Source organism: Crocuta crocuta, unplaced genomic scaffold, assembly GCF_008692635.1.
Source record: "Crocuta crocuta isolate KB4526 unplaced genomic scaffold, BGI_CrCroc_1.0 scaffold561, whole genome shotgun sequence".
Classification (NCBI taxonomy): domain Eukaryota; kingdom Metazoa; phylum Chordata; class Mammalia; order Carnivora; family Hyaenidae; genus Crocuta; species Crocuta crocuta.
Window position 1 is genome coordinate 1,506,085 of NW_027530529.1, and position 10,704 is coordinate 1,516,788.

Here is a 10,704-nt window from a genome sequence, read left to right on the forward strand (position 1 = left end):
AAATGAAACAGTACGACAATTATAGTGGAGACCAAGATATTTATTTTTTTCTTTCAAAAGGCTATTTTAGTTAAGGCCTAGTTGGTAAGAAGCTTAGGAATTTATGTTTTGGTTCTACAGTCACCTTCCTGAGACCATAATCAGTTAACCTCCAGGAATCTTAGTTTTTAATGGAAAAATAAACAATAAGAACTCAAAAATATTACTATGGTAACCTCTCTGCTGAAATTCAGATACAGATGTGCCTACTAGAATGTTCCTGAAAACAGTGACCCTACCTTGTACAAAATGAAAACCCTTGCCCTGCTCCCAGAGTAGACAAAAACCAAAACAAGGAACAATCCTTCCTTTTGTTTTTTACTTTCCCCAGTTCTATTAATCTCAGTTACTCCACCTCATCACCCAGACCAGCTCTGCCACTGCCCACATTTCCCATATCATACTGTTTACACCTAGGAAAACTCTCTCAAATCCAGAGACTCCCTGCCCCTCCCTTTATTATTATTATTTTATCTGAGAAAGTGAGTGCACGCTCAAGTTTGGGAGGGGGCACAAGGGGAGAGAGAGAATCCCAAGCAGGCCCATTGCTCAGTGTGGTGCCCGACACGGGGTTCAAACCCATGACCTTGGGATCATGACCTGAGCTGAAATCAAGAGCTGAATGCTTAACTGACTGAGCCACCCAGAAGTCCCCCACCCCCCAATTTTTCTTTTTAAATCTTCACAGATACTGTTAGTGTACACTCTAGTGTATTGCTTGGGGAACTACAACAACTTTTTAAAAATTAATTAATTAAATAATTAAGAGGGAGAGAGTGCAAGCAGGGGCAGGGCAGAGAGAGAGGGAGAGAGAGAATCGCAAGCAGGCTCTGTACCGTCAGCAGAGGCTGACTCCGGCTCTAAATCACCAACTGTGAGATCATGACCTGAGCTGAAACCAAGAGTTGGGACACCTAACTGACTGAGCCACCCAGGCACCCTGAATAACAACAACTTTTTCACCGGTGTATGCCACTTGTCTTTCTTCCTCCGGCCCCAAGCTACTATGACTTCTCAAACTCACGTCTGATTATATCAGTCACAATTTAAAAATCTTCAATGCTTCCCTAGTGTTCAAATGATACAATTCAAACTCCTAACTTTGACTCACTTTCTTTCACAAAACCTTTTCTCTAGTTAGGCTGCAGACAATGCCCTCACACAGCATGCCTGGGCAAGCCTTGAGGCCTTTGCTAGGCTGTTCCCTGCCTCTAATGACCATCACTGGCTCCTCTCTCTCCAGATGGCAAATTCCCATCTATCTTTCAAGACTTGGCTCAAATGCCACTTTCTCTTTGTAACCTTACCATACATCCCCAAATTTACTGTTCCCTCCTTTATACGACTATGACATTTTGTTCATATATTACACAGAATATATCACTTTGAAATGCAATTATATATGTGTCTTTCTCTCCCAATAAACTATGAAATTTTCCAGAGCAGGAATCATGTTTTATTCATATTTACATCTCCAGTGCCTAAGATAAAACAGGTGCTCATGCTGAATGAGTACTAATGATGATGACAGGCTTCCTCAGTTATAAAGTGAAAAAGTACAGCATCCTCACAAACAGTAACGTTACAAATAATGTACAGAAAAATACTCAGATATGTTTTACCGTGGCTGTTACTCAGTGCCTAAACTGTGTCAGACAATCTAGGCCTGTCCCAGATATAAATTAAAAAATTATAAGGCCCTGGGTTTCCAATCTGTGACTATGAAATCTCTTGCCAATAGTATAGCTACATAAATGAAATGAGATTTCATCAGTGGTCTTCCTGAAATACACGGAAAGCCAATGAGACTGTTTTTTAAAAGAGACATATAATTTGTATTAAGATGCTAGTTATAGAAAATAGTGGTTTATAAGAAGAACTACAAGTTCCACTCAAAAGGGCATCTGCCTCTCACATGGCAATTCTATGCAGGGTGCTCAAAGATGAGTAGCAATAGGGAATTTTAGTTTAACAACGGTTAATAACTTTCTGTAGCAACGTAGGGTAGGTGTCTCTAGTGTAAAATAACAAAGAACGTCAGGGATTTTTATTTTAATTATAATAAGGATCAGGCTCTGACTGAGGTACCCAAGAGTTAAGTATTTTTCTAATAGGGTAAGTAAAAACTGATAGCCACGTGCTTCCTCTGAATTAACACAAATTTAAAATAAACTGGAAGGTATGTTAAAAAAAAACAAAACTACCTAATTCAGCCACTAGTCTTTAAGCAGATGAACATGTAAATCACTCAGTAATGAACATCCTATGCCAGTGCTCAGTTTTCTCTTATAAAAGTGGGGATAGCAGCACTACTATCAGCGATAGTAGCTGCCATTAGAAGTACTCCTTGTGGGCCAGGCACAAGCTGTAAGGACCTTAAAGTTAATTCCTTTATAGATAGCTCAATAAAGTATGTATTGTTACTTCTCTTCAAGCTAAGAAATGGAAGTTCAGAGAGGTTAAGAAGCTTTCCCTAAAGTCAGAGTCACAGCCTATTAAGTGTACAGGTCAGATTCAAATCCGTATCTGATCCTAGTGGTCACAGCCTTTCTCATGATATGAAAATACTGATGCTCATAACTGAACAGTGACAAACTCAGAGAACTACAAAGAAAACTTCGTAATGGATCCTTCCCCACACTCTTCTCAAAGATAATTAGGGTAAGTAGTTTGATATATTTACCTACCTTATAAATAGCTTACTTGTTTTATGTGTTAAAGTTATAGCTCACTAGGATATGTTGCCTTCATGTAAGAAGAATGATAAATTTTCATCAATATTTCATAACCTTTAGCCTTTCTGGTCTTCAAATTCCTTGATGAGTGGGAGACAAGAGTAGCTTGGCATTAATCTCTAGGGTCTTTTATGACCATTTTGTTTCTAGGTCCATATGAAATCATTCTTATTTTAATTTATGCTTACTTCTTCTTTTCTGTCATTTGCAGCAAGGCTTGGACTCATCAACATTTAAAATAAGATCTGAGAACAAGGCCACTTCTAAAAAAAGATACAAAACCAGGTGAAAGGCCAGTACTGCTGTGACAAGAGACCAGCAGAAGAAGAAAACGCTCAGTACTAAAAAGCATTCTTGTGCCAAATTATGGAGAGAGGCAAGCTATATAAGGAAAGCCCATGAACTTGGACTTGATGTTTAAGATAACAAAAGTACAGTCAATACACATCAACCAAGTCAACTACAAAAGCGGCTTTTTTAAAAATAAAAAAACAAAGTTATCAAAAAAAAAAAAAAGTTCTGCAACAGCCATAAATTGGTAAGTGGAATACTATAAAATGGTCACTGACTGCTTGGCCATTTATTCTTTTTAGCCCTGGAATTTAAGAGCTAATCTTCATAATTTGACAGAATAGAGAAATTATAATTCTTTAGCTGAAGAAGAACTTATTCAGCATAAGGTGGATCATCAACTTTCCCTAAGGCCCCCAATCCCAACCTCCTATCAACTTCTCTGTGCTCAGCTCAGGAAACATCCATTGAACAGCTTTCACCTAGCTTTTAAACCAGTCTCTGTCAAATGGTATTCCCATCTTTCAGAAAGTAATCATCTGTTTTACTACCACTTTGAATCTACTGGATTATCAATACTATGACATATCTGTCTTTCATTATTTCCACAGAGTGGACCCCAGGCCTCTATTTTTCAGTTTTCCTCTCTTCCTCTGACCATTCTACGATACACTTGGTGGAAAGGTGTAAGACACAGCTCTCACTATTTCAACAATTCATGTGAAGATGCCTTAGGGAGGATGCACTCTCAAATCTAAAAATTATTCTCTAGAATAGTTTAGAAATTAAACATTTCTTTAAAAAATGAATTGTCTTTAATGTGAGCTAAATATCTGATTTAGTACTAAGTTTGAGGCCCAAACAAAATTTAATCTTAAATGTATAATGAGATTCAAAGATGAACAGAATCTGACAACAATCCTGGAGGGTTGGCTACTCTTCAGCGAGAAGATAACATCCATGTTATGGAACATCAAGCACACAGGGCAAAGGTAGGAACAAGCCTGACATGTTTAAAGAACAGAAATAGGGCAGCAGCATGATGAATGGTGAGAGGTCAATGAAGTGGGAAGGGATCCCATAGGGCCTTACTTGTAAGCCATGGTATGAAGGAGAGTCCGGATTTTATTTGATTCTCCTTGGAAGATTCTTTCCTCTTGAAAGATTTAACACTGTATTCTCTTAGTTTTCCTATTTATTTGACGTCCATCTCTGTCTCCTACATTCTACTCTAGCTGTTTATTAAACACTAGAATTCCGCAACACTTAGTCACTAGACCCTCTTCTGTTCTCGCTGTATACATTCTCCCTAAATGATCTCACCTCAGCCAACAAATTTCAATCACCTATGAGCATACAATTCACACATTTATATCTCCTGCCCAGATTTCTTCTCTAAGCTCCAGAACCATAGATCAGCTGTTCGATTGATCCTTTCACTTGTCACGCATAGAACTCACAACTTTCCCTACACTCATTTTGGCTTCAGTCTTCTTCCAACCTTCTTAGGTTATTAGGCTCTTTTTAAAAACACCACGTACTAGTGTGTTCACAGCACCTTTTAAAATTAAAAAAAAAAAGAAATATATAGATGTGATCATTTGTTTAATGTCTGCCCATCTCCTTCATTTTTCTGACTTCATTATCTATTTTTTGGTTCATATTTTCCTCAGTCTCAATCCAGTGTCCAACAACACTAGACAATTACCACTTGCCAAATGAGCAAATAACTTGTTTTCCATAAAATATGCTGATCCCCAAAATGAATACTTGAAACAGCATTTGGATGGGGGTGAGGATGGAGAAGTAATAAGAGGAAGACGGTAAACAGAATATAAATTACTAAGCAAAAAATTCTGCTATTTTCTGAAATAATTTTTCACTGAAGGCACTAGGAGATAACAAAATCAGTTTTTTGAAAAGTGACTGCCCATATACTAGTTTTTTTTTTTTTAATGTTTTATTTATTTCTAGGAGAGAGAGAGAGAGAGACAGCGAGAGCAGGGGAGGGTCAGGGAGAGAGGGAGTCACAGACTGAAACAGGCTCCAGGCTCTGAGCCGGCTGTCAGCACAGAGCCCGACGCGGGGCTCGAACCCACGAACCGCGAGATCATGACCTAAGCGAAAGTTGGACGCTTAACCGACTAAGCCACCCAGGAGCCCCGCCCATATACTAGTTTTTACTCTGTAGCCAACAAGTAAATTTTTGAAAAGGACTAGACCTGGTGAACTTCCCTAACTAGCAAAGATTTTACTTCTTGATGAACCGAAATGTTCTCACATGAAAAAATCACCCTAAGTCTTATTCTTTGTAAACAGAGCAGCTCCTGATTATTGTGCTTTTGTGACAGTGGACACCAGCAAGTTAAAAAAAATTATTCCACTCCATCATTTCTGCAATGATGGGCTCTTCAGAGGACTGATTGGATAGGAGGTCTTAGAAAATAAGATTTTGTAAAGGGGCACAATTTGCAGACTGTTCTAAATGACTATTTATCCTGTTTCAATAAGATGCTAAAGTCACTTTTCCAAAAAAGCTAAAGCTAAACATTGTCAACTGCATCTATTCAGACCTAGATTATCCTTCTTATATTACTCATATTTAATAGTCCTTACAATGAGGACCACTAAAGAGAACAAAATGCAATATGTGTACCACATGGTATTTACATATTATTGAAGTCTATAAAGATTTCTAAGGTTATCTTTCTGGAGCCTGATGCTAGAGGCAGATGAGTCATTATGGCATTGAACTATCAACAATTTCCTGGGCTCACATCCTGTACAGATGACCCTTACTTTTTTAAGGTTATGGTAATGATTAAGAACATGTACTCTAAAGACTTAAATTGAAATCCTGGTTCCTCAGCTTATGAACTAGCCAAGTTAACTTTTTTGAGAATAAATTTCTCCATGTGAAAATGGGGTTAAGTATACATATGTCATGAAGTTATTATAAAGATAAAATGAAACAAAATATGTCAAAAGCTCAGCCTCCTATTAACTAAATGGTAAGTACCCAACAAATGGGTAATAACTATTTTTTTGTTTGTTTCCTTTCTTTCCAAAGGTCTAAGTTCTCATTTGGTTGGTCTCAATATCTCTTTACACTTTGTATTACTGAAAATCTCAAAGGGATTTTGTTTATCTAAGTTATGTCTACTAGTATTTACCATTAAAACCGAGAAATTTTAAAAACTGATGATTTTAAAACAATGATAAACCCATATAAGTCATAAAGAACATTTTTTAATAAAAATTCATAAGAGGAGTGGTACTGTTTCACATTTTTGTAAATCTCTTTCATGTCTGGCTTAATAGAAGACAGCTGGATTCTCATATCTGCTTATGCATTCAATCTGTTGTGCTATCACATGTCACGAAGACTCCGGAAAACTTCAATGTACACTCATGAGAGAATGAGAATGAAAAAAGCAAATACTTTCTTAGTATTACTATGAAAGTAGTTTTAATCTCAAAGACCTCTCCTGAAAGGATCTCAGGGGGCCTCAGGGAATCTCCAGACCAAATTCTTGAGAATCAGCATTTCAGGCAATGGTTCTCAATTAGGAGTATTAATTCTGGACTTTATTTCTGGAGACCTTCATTCAGAAAATCGAAGAGGATACTGGCAATGAGTATATTTTAAAAGTTCTGTAAGTAATTATTATGTGAACCCATAATTAAGAACCACTACTCTAAAAAGTGTTTAGATTCCCTCCAAATTGGCCAAGAGGAGGTCAAACTTTCACTCTTCACAGATGACATGATACTCTATAGGGAAAACCCAAAACATCCCACCAAAAAACTATTAGAACTGATCCATGAATTCAACAAAGTGGCAGGATATAAAATCAATGCACAGAAATTGGTTGCATTCCTATACATCAACAATGAAGAAACAGAAAGAGAAATCAAGGAATCAATCCCATTTACAACTGCACCAAAACCTATAAAATACTTAGGAATAAATCTAACCAAAGAAGTGAAAAATCTATACACTGAAAACTATAGAAAGCTTATGAAAGCAACTGAAGAAGACACAAAAAAATGGAAAAATATTTCATGCTCATGGATAGGAAAAACAAATATTGTTAAAATGTCAATAATACCCAAAGCAATCTACATATTCAACCCAATTGCTATCAAAATAACAGCAGCATGCTTCACAGAGCTAGAAAAAACAATCCTAAAATTTGTATGGAATCCGAAAAGACCCCAAAAAGCCAAAGCAATCTTGAAAAAGAAAACCGAAGCAGGAGGCATCACAATCCCAGACTTCAAGCTGTATTACAAAGCTGTAATCATCAAGACAGTATGGTACTGGCATAAGAACAGACACTCAGATCAATGGTACAGAATAGAGAGAACCCAAAAAAGGACCCACAAATGTATGGCTAACTCATCTGTGACAAAGCAGGAAAGACTAACCAATGAAATAAAGACAATCTCCTCATCAAGTGGTGCTGGGAAAACTGGACAACGACATGCAGAAAAAGGAACCTGGACAACTTTCTTACACCACACACAACGATAAACTCAAAGTGGATCAAAGATCTAAATGTAAGACAGGAAGCCACCAAAATCCTCAAGGAGAAAGCAGGCAAGAACTTCTTTGACCCTGGCCACAGTAACTTATTACTCAACACATCTCCAGAGGCAAGGGAAACAAAAGCAAAAATGAATGACTGGGACCTCATCAAGATAAAAAACTTCTGCACAGTGAAGGAAACAATCAGCAAAACTAAAAGGTAACTGACAGAATGGGAGAACATATTTGCAAACAGCATATCAAAGGGTTAGTATCCAAAAATCTATAAAGAAATTATCAAACTCAACCTCCAAAAAAACAAAGAATTCAGTGAGAAATGGGCAAAAGACATGAATAGACATTTCTCCAAAGAAGATATCCAGATGGCCAACCGACACTTGAAAAAATGCTCAACATCACTCATCATCAGGGAAATACAAATCAAAACCACAATGAGACACCACCTCACAGCCGTCAGAATGGCTAACATTAACTACTCAGGCAATAACAGATGTTGGCGAGGATATGGAGAAAGAGGATCTCTTTTGCACTGCTGGTGGGAATGCAAACTGGTGCAGCACTCTGGAAAACAGTATGGAGCTTCCTCAAAAAATTAAAAATAGAACTACCCTATGACCCAGTAATTATACTACTATTTACTTATCCAAGGGATACATGTGTGCTGTTTCAAAGGGACACATGCACCCCAATGTTTATAGCAGCACGATCAACAATAACCAAAGTATGGAAAGACCCTAAATGTCCATCAATTGATGAATGGATTAAGATGTGGTATGTGTGTGCGCGCGTGCGCGCGCGCGCGCGCACACACACACACACACAATGGAGTATTACTTGGCAATCAAAAAGAATGAAATTTTACCATTTGCAACTATCCTGTTGGAACTAGAGGGTATCATGCTAATTGAAATTAGTCAGAGAAATAAAAATATCATATGACTTCACTCATATGAGGACTTTAATATGAAAAACAGATAATCATAAGGGAAGGGAAACAAAGATAATATAAAAACAGGGAGGGGGACAAAAACATAAGAGAATCTTAACTATGGAGAACAGAGGATTACTGGAGAGGTTGGGGGGGGTGGGCTAAATGGGTGAGGGGCATTAAGGAATCTACTCCTGAAGTCATTGTTATACTATATGCAACTAACTTGGATATAAATTAAAAAAAAATAAATTAAATAAAAATTTAAAAAAAATGTTTAGAATCACTAATTAATATTCTTTTTAGATACGCTCTGGAATAAAATTCTTAAATGAACAATAACGTGTCGGTGAGGATGTGGAAAAACTCCTCATACACAGCTGGTAGGAATGGAAAACTGTGCAGCTGCTGTGGAAGAGCCTGGGGATCCCTCAAAAAGTTAAACAAAGAACTATCATATGACTCAGCAATTCCACTTCTGAGTATATACCTCAAAAAATGAAAATATATGTTCAAACAAAACCTTGTAAATGAATGTTCATAGCAGCATTATTCATAATAGCCAAAAAGCAGAAAAATCCCAAATGTCTGTTAATAGACTAAAAGAAGAACAAAAGGTAACATATCCGTACAATGGAATATTATTCAGTCAGAAAGAGGAACAAAGTACCAATATACCCCACAAAATGGTTAAACCCTGGCATTATGCTGAAACTAAAGAAGGCAGACACGAAAAGCTATATTTTGTATGATTTCATTTCTGTGAAATATGCAGAACGGGCAAATATTTAGAGACAGAAAGCAGAAGAGCAAGCACCAAGGACTAGGGAGAAGGGGGAATAGAGAGTGAATGCTTCGTAGGTATGGGATTTCCTGTTGGGGGGTGAGAATGTTCTGGAAATAGACAATGGCGTTAGTTGCACAACGTCACAGATAGTAAACTTCTTGTTATGTGTGTTTTATCCCGATAAAATTTTTAAACATTTACTGGAACTAATTGTCCATGAGGCTCTTCACATGTTTTATTTGATCCTTGCTACCCAAAAAACACTATACAACAGTCATCCTGTTCTTGGTGGCTGTTTCTGACTCCTCTTTCAACTGCGCTTGTAATCTCTGAGACTGCCATCTCCTACCATGTATGGCTGCTCTTTTCTGCCTCATGCTTCCTCTATCTACAGCCCCTTTTTAGTGAAAGGGTATGTTCATTTATAAGCAGTGATGGCCAATCAGGATTCCTCTTCATTGCATTTTAGGTTACAAATGAATGGTAACATGCCAATGAAGTTTGTAGCCCTTAAGACCCCTTTTGCTCAGACTCAGGGATTTACCAAAACTGCCTTCTTTTTGGCATGTGTCAAGGCTGGACCTGAGTAAAAGGAAGCTTTGTTGTAAATACTTAAATGATTTACTGAAGTGGTTCTACAACTTTAGAATGCATTAGACTTCTTGGATCAGTTCCAGTAGGCTTCTGGTGGAGTCTGTTGGGTTTTCTATGTAGAGTATCATGTCATCTGCAAAAAGTGATAGTTTGACTTCCTCTTTGCCAATTCTGATGCCTTTTATTTCCTTTTGTTGTCTGATGGCTGATGCTAGGACTTCCAGCACTATGTTAAACAGCAGTGGTGAGAGTGGACATCCCTGTCGTGTTCCTGATCTCAGGGGGAAAGCTCTCAGCCAAGTTGCAGGGTACAAAATCAACATACAGAAATCGGTTGCATTTTTATACACCAACAATGAAGCAACAGAAAGAGAAATCAAGAAACTGATCCCATTCACAATTGCACAAAAAACCATAAAATACCTAGGAATAAACCTAACCAAGGATACAAGAGATCTGTATGATGAAAACTACAGAAAACTTATGAAGGAAATTAAAGAAGACACAAATAAATGGAAAAACATCCCATGCTCATGGATAGGAAGAATAAATATAGTTAAGATGTCATTACTACCCAAAGCTATCTACACATTCAACGCAATTCCAATCAAAATTGCACCAGCATACTTCTCAAAGTTAAAGCAAACTATCTTAAAATTTGTATGGAACCACGGAAGACCCTGAATAGCCAAAGTAACACTGAAAACCAAAACCAAAACGGGAGGTATCACCATCCCAGACTTTAGCCTCTACTACAAAGCTGTCATCATCAAGACAG

General features: G+C 37.4%; 1 protein-coding gene across 8 annotated transcripts in view; it reads right to left on the reverse strand.

The window, feature by feature from the left end:
- The window catches only part of NARS2 (asparaginyl-tRNA synthetase 2, mitochondrial), a 130,167-nt gene that overhangs the window by 39,385 nt on the left and 80,078 nt on the right, over positions 1-10,704 (reverse strand). The window lies entirely within an intron of this gene.